The sequence below is a fragment of the Myxocyprinus asiaticus genome, chromosome 3 (assembly GCF_019703515.2).
Source record: "Myxocyprinus asiaticus isolate MX2 ecotype Aquarium Trade chromosome 3, UBuf_Myxa_2, whole genome shotgun sequence".
Taxonomy (NCBI): Eukaryota; Metazoa; Chordata; class Actinopteri; order Cypriniformes; family Catostomidae; genus Myxocyprinus; species Myxocyprinus asiaticus.
This window is the reverse complement of record NC_059346.1, coordinates 32703164-32709299: the sequence shown is the minus strand read 5'-3', so window position 1 is coordinate 32709299 and position 6136 is coordinate 32703164. Positions and strand designations below refer to the sequence as shown.

The window sequence follows — 6136 nt, the reverse complement described above, 5'->3', positions numbered from 1 at the left end:
TTTTTTTCTCCACAATTTCTCCAGCAATCCCCTTTTACCATGCTATAGTATTGTATTTAATTTGAATAAAAGGTGTTATAAAAAATATATAATTTGTATCTTCCAAGCATATTCCCTACAAACGCTGGATTGAGTATGGAATGTATTATATGATATTTCTTCCCAGTCTTGCTGACTCATTTTTATTTTTAATTCATCCTCCCACATATAACTTTATTCAGAGTGTCCTGTATATCTCTTTCAAGTGCACTTTTTAAAATTCCTAGCATTTTGTATTGAATGTACCAATTATATAATTTATTAATGGATGCATTTCTTTTATTTATTTATTTTACTTTAACTTCTGTTAATAAATATCTTCTTACCTGTAAATAATTAAAAAATTGTGAATTTGGAAGCTCATACTTTCTTTGCTATAGGTTTGCAAAGGTATCCATTCCTTCCATTCCAGTGAACTGGTGGTGATATCTTTTCAGACCTCTATCTGCCCAAAACTTAAATGTATTATCTAATCTATTTGGTATGAAATCAGGATCTTTAGCAATTTCTTGTAAATTAACTATATCTTTCTTAATTTTACTATTTTTCTAACCAAATTCTACAAGTACTATTAATACAAATATTATCTGATTTAAATTTGTGCTTTGTTTGGGTAGGAACAGGGATATACTAATAGGTTCCCCATTTGATACATTTCCATCTTCCTCCATTTCACTTTAGATTCTTCATTCATCCAAAATCAATATAGCTTGAATTTGGGCAGCTTTATAATAATTTATTAAATTTGGGTATTCTAGTCCTCCAAGCCTTTTTGGCAGTTTAAGAACTTTCAAATAAAAAAATCAAATCAAATCACTTTTATTGTCACACAACCAAATACACAAGTGCAATAGTGTGTGAAATTCTTGGGTGCAGTTCCGATCAACATAGCAGTCGTGACAGTGATGAGACATATACCAATTTACAAAAACATCAAATTAACACAGCACAATTTATAGTCTAATATACACATAATTACACACAACACAATATACAAATAATAACATACACTGTACAGTATACAATACACATATTATAGAATACACATTATACAATAAAAAAGTATATATAGTATATATAAAATGTACAGTAGGTTGTATTGTACTGTATTGACATTCAGGCTGTCGGTTGATAGTAAGTTGCCAGTGTGTTGTTAAGAGAGAATATAATATAATAATAATATAATTTATGACAGTCCGGTGTGAGATATAAGAGTAAGAGTAATAAAGTGCAGTGCTGATGTATTTTGATCGTGGGAGATCAAGAGTTCAGAAGTCTGATTGCTTGGGGGAAGAAGCTGTCATGGAGTTGGCTGGTCATGAGGATGTGGCGGTTCATTCCAAACTTCCTCAGCCATCTCAGGAAGAAGAGGCGCTGATGAGCCTTCTTCACAACGACTTCAGTGTGGATGGACCACGTGAGTTCCTCAGTGATGTGGACACCCAGGAACTTGAAGCTGCTGACTCTTTCCACTGGTGCTCCATTGATGGTGATGGGACTGTGTTCTCTGTCTTTTCTTCTGAAGTCCACCACAAGCTCCTTTGTCTTACTGACGTTGAGGGAGAGGTTGTGCTCCTGACACCAGTGTGTCAGAGTGTGCACCTCCTCTCTGTAGGCTGTTTCATCATACATCATTTTGGGCTCTCTAGAGCCATCTGTGGTTGAGACCTAAAATGGCAAATAAATTATGGTGGAACATTTTATGTCATTTGTGTTTCCACACTGCTCTTCTGTGTGGATGAATTTCATGGTTTGAGGTTAGCTGAACTTTGCCTGTGATCATCACTCGAATACATTCACCTGCAGAGCCGGAATCATAACGTGCTATTTTCACTTTTATATTATGTTATTCTATTAAAACATTTAAAATTGTGATATTGCTAGCTTTGTTGAAGATAAACAACACTTGTGTTTACATAATATGATTATTCAAACGTTTCATCCATCACACATTAATGTTAATATTGTACTACATATATCCCAAATTTAAGAGAGTACTTTTACACAATAAACCTGTAAACTAAAAACACAAAATGAGAATTCAAAATGATGAGGATGAAACATAATTAATTAAACATGAAAAAATATGCAATAAAATAATAAACTTACAATAATAAACAGTTTCTTTAAAGTTCCTTAAAGTAGTAAAGTTATAATAGAGAGATGGTTACATGCAAAACAAATTGATGGACTGAATTGATGTACATTACTGTGCTATGAAATCGGTACATTATAAACAACTTTGAGTTGAGATGAGAATACATTCATGGGCAACTACCTTGTAGTACCTTGTAACTAATGGCTTTTAAACAGACCATCTGCTAAAAGGGCTATAGAAAGTGAGAACATGATGTGCATTTCTGTGACTGGGGTAAAAGAAATGAGCAATGTTATAAAATACTCAGAAGAAGTTTTGAATATTAGTAAACATGTTACAGTAACTTCACTGGAAAATGTAGCCTATTAAACACATCGCGATCGGTATACACAATAAACCTCGGTAATGTTTGATTCATTAGGATGACAACAATTATAAGCTATAACAACCCTACCAGAAAACATATCCAAGCATTATAGCAAGTTTAATAAAAAAAAATCTTCCATAGTGTAGCTTAATTTTTTCTTTTTTCTTTTTCTTTTTTTTTTTTCTAGTTTTTAAAAGTACATCTCAATACACCTACATTCCATTATTTTCTGTAGCACTGGGTTTTTAAACGCAGTAACGCTTCTTTTGTGAACAGCCCCATACCCACATAATCAAATGCAATAAATGACTGACTCCCCATCTTTACTGGGTGTACTGGCTCTGCATTCTCTTAATAAACTTGCCTTGTGATTGAACTCACCTGGTTAGTGGCTGCTTTGTAGTTAAAGCGCAGAGGAATGTCTTTAGGTGAAGGAGTACTGGCTCCTCTAGATTATCTGCCCCTTAACACTCCTCCACCCCTCCTAGTTTGATTAGATCTCTTCGTGAGAGAGAGACAAGGAAAAGGTAAACAAGGAGGGACTTACAACCAATGAATCAGAAGTCAGTTATTAGGTACATTCACTCGACAGGTGCAGGTTTAGCATTTGGCAGGGAAACTCTCAGTGTTGAGCCAGATGGAGCTGTTCTTCGTCTTCAAAAAATGTCCTGTATATATTTTATATTTATTAATAAATTATCTCATTATTAACTCACCCTCATGCCATCCCAGATGTGTATGACTTTCTTTCTTCTGCTGAACACAAATTTAAGAATTAATATCCGAGTTCTGTAGGTCCATACAATGCAAATTAATGATGGCCAGAATTTTGAAGCTCCAAAAAGCATTTAAAGGGGTCACGAAATGTTCTTTTCTTTTTTATAGTTTCAATATCTTCCCTGAGGTTCCCTGATAATGTTAGTAAATATTTTCTATTATTTAAATTTTCCACCGTGTCTCTGACCATCTTTCTGAAAAGCTTGATTTTTGCCTCAGCTCCTCCTTTAAACTTCAATGTAAACGCCCTCTGTTATGATTGGCTAACAGTGTGCAGTCCCTCAAATTCAGCCATTTCTGAAACTCAGTCTGAAGAGAATAAACAAGCACCAAAAGATTAGAAATGTACATTTCATGGTTTACACATAACGCACATCCAACACATGTTATCCTCCACTGCAATCTCCCCCATCAACGTTCTCAGGAAGGCATACATGAAAACTCGTTCAGTGGGAGACGCTGATATAAACACAGAGAAGGTGTGCAATGGTTAAATCTGTCCGCTCTGACAGCTGATAGAGGCACAGTGAAACGTTAAGCCCCGGGGCCCTGGAGCACCTTAATACGGCCCTGTGTGCCCATTGTAGACAGTGTGTCAGCATCATAAACAATCATGACATTTGAAATATTAATGAATGGAACTGTTTACTTACGTTTTTAATCGGGTCCAATACTGTTTTTAACTGCCCCATATCCTTCAGTAACAATTCCTTCGTTTTATGATGGCTTCTCAAGAAGCACACATCCAGTTTATCATCCTGCACTGAGGTGCACATCACCAGAAACAAATCAAAACGGTCAAAGACATCCATCTAGTGTGTGTTTACATACACCAACAATTAAAAACAGTGCTGATAGGCAAACAAACAGTTTGTTGAGCAGTTTAACAATAAAACAACAGAAGCCACAGCAGCTGATGAAACGCATCTTCTTTTCAGAGTTGAAACTTGACACCGTGCCTTTTTAAAGCGTGCCAGAGAGATGACAACAGTCAAAGACATCTATGCCGTACATGTTTGTATACAAAAATAATTCAAAATAGTCCAGATGGGTCCCCTTTTGTGTTCAGGAGTAGTTTCGTCCTTCTCTCTGTTTACGAGCCAAGTGAGCACCAGAGGGCGGGACTATGGGTGCGATGATTTTAAAATAGGCCTTGATGTTGTTGCCGTAGAGGCCATCTTGAATTAGTGATTAATTAATGTGATGTAGAGAAGTAGAGAATGGGGTGTTTTGGCAGCTTGGTTTCAATAAATGCTTTCATTACACTGGGAATTAAGTTTTGAGTTCTGGAATTTACAGTATGTTTTTATAGTAGAATGGCCTCTTATATGCCAAAATATCAAGGAAAATTTTATTCCTCATGACATGACCCCTTTAAAGGCAGCATAAAAGTAATCCATAAGACTCCAGTGGTTAAATCCATGTCTCCTGAAGGGATATGATAGGTTTGGGTGAGAAACAGATCAATATTTAAGTCTTTTTATGCTATAAATCTCCACATTCATTTTCACTTTAACATTCTTCTTCTTTTGTTTTTGGTGATTTGCATTCTTTGTGCATATTGCCACTTACTGGGCAGAGAGAAGAAACCACTAGAGTAGTATGGATTACTTTTATGTGGCCTTTATATGCTTTTTGGACCTTCAAATTTCTGGACCTTCAAAGTTCTGGCCACCATTCTCTTGCATTGTGAGGACCTGCAGAGCTCAGATATTCTCCTAAAATCTTTGTTTGTGTTCAGCAGAAGAAAGAAAGTCATACACATCTGGGATGGCATGAGGGTGAGTAAATGATGAAAGAATTTAAATTTTGGGATGAACTATCCCTTTAATAATAAGCTGCAGTTGCCTAAGTGTGGTGCATCATCCTCTTCTCCTTGATGATGGAGAAGCTACACTGAGCATACCTTGGCTGCATGAAAATATTTTTGTGGCCTCTCTTTTTTGCTGTCAGTGTTTACAGTTAGACAGAAACCAAAGAGTTGTGATTGATTCCAATGCATTGGAAGACAAGCTCCCAGTGATGACTAGTTCTCATGAGTTACTGTTTCCGCCTGCACAGCTGTACCACTTCTCTTTTGCTGATTTTGGAATTGTGGAGAAATCTAAATCTTCAGAAAATACTTTGGATTTATTGCAACTCAGACTAAGTTTCTGGATTTTACTGGTCCTATAAGTTTGGATAAAACACAAAAGCACAATATTCATGAATTGTCCCCTCTTTAGTACTTAAAAGTGCTGCACTGGGAGTCAAATGTGAATCACATTTTAAGATTAAACAGTTTAAAACACAGGAAGGTGTGTTGAACCTGCTCAGTCTACCCCATCTTCCTCTACCTCATCCTCTGAACACCCCCCTTGATGTGAATGTGGTCTGATCAAACTGTCCACCTGTCTTTGACAAAGAGAGAGCAATCACAGTAAGAATCTTTTTTTTTTAAGTCACAGTATTAAGATAATAAAATTGAAAAACTCTAAATTTTCAATAACCTAAAATGTTAAACACAGAATCTTTCCGATGGCACAAACCATGGCACTGGCATCAGCTCTGTTCATTGCACCTCCTCTCGACACCATGCCCCTCCTTGATCCCCTTTGTCTCCGCAAACCTCTCATCCTGCCAGGCCCAGGCATGTGTTTATACTTAGTCACTTTTCCCTATTAAAATAGATCATACAAGCTTGATATTCGGCAGTAGTCAGATGTTCATAGTCTGAATTTATACAGTGGAAACATAGGACTTACAGTAAATTATAGATAAGACACAGAGATAACAAAATAAATGTATGGATAGATAAAGTGGATGTCCATTCCAAAGCAAACAACTCTTTCCCCCTCCGTTTCATCTACTCTCTT

General features: G+C 36.2%; 1 long non-coding RNA gene across 1 annotated transcript; it reads right to left on the bottom strand.

Annotated features, from left to right (window-relative positions):
* Nucleotides 1-5151: 5151 nt before the first annotated feature.
* LOC127428027 (uncharacterized) lies at nucleotides 5152-6136 on the bottom strand. Its single transcript, XR_007895012.1, has 3 exons — nucleotides 6026-6136; nucleotides 5771-5938; nucleotides 5152-5675 (listed from the first exon to the last, which is right to left on the bottom strand). It is a non-coding gene; the product is annotated as an uncharacterized LOC127428027 (long non-coding RNA).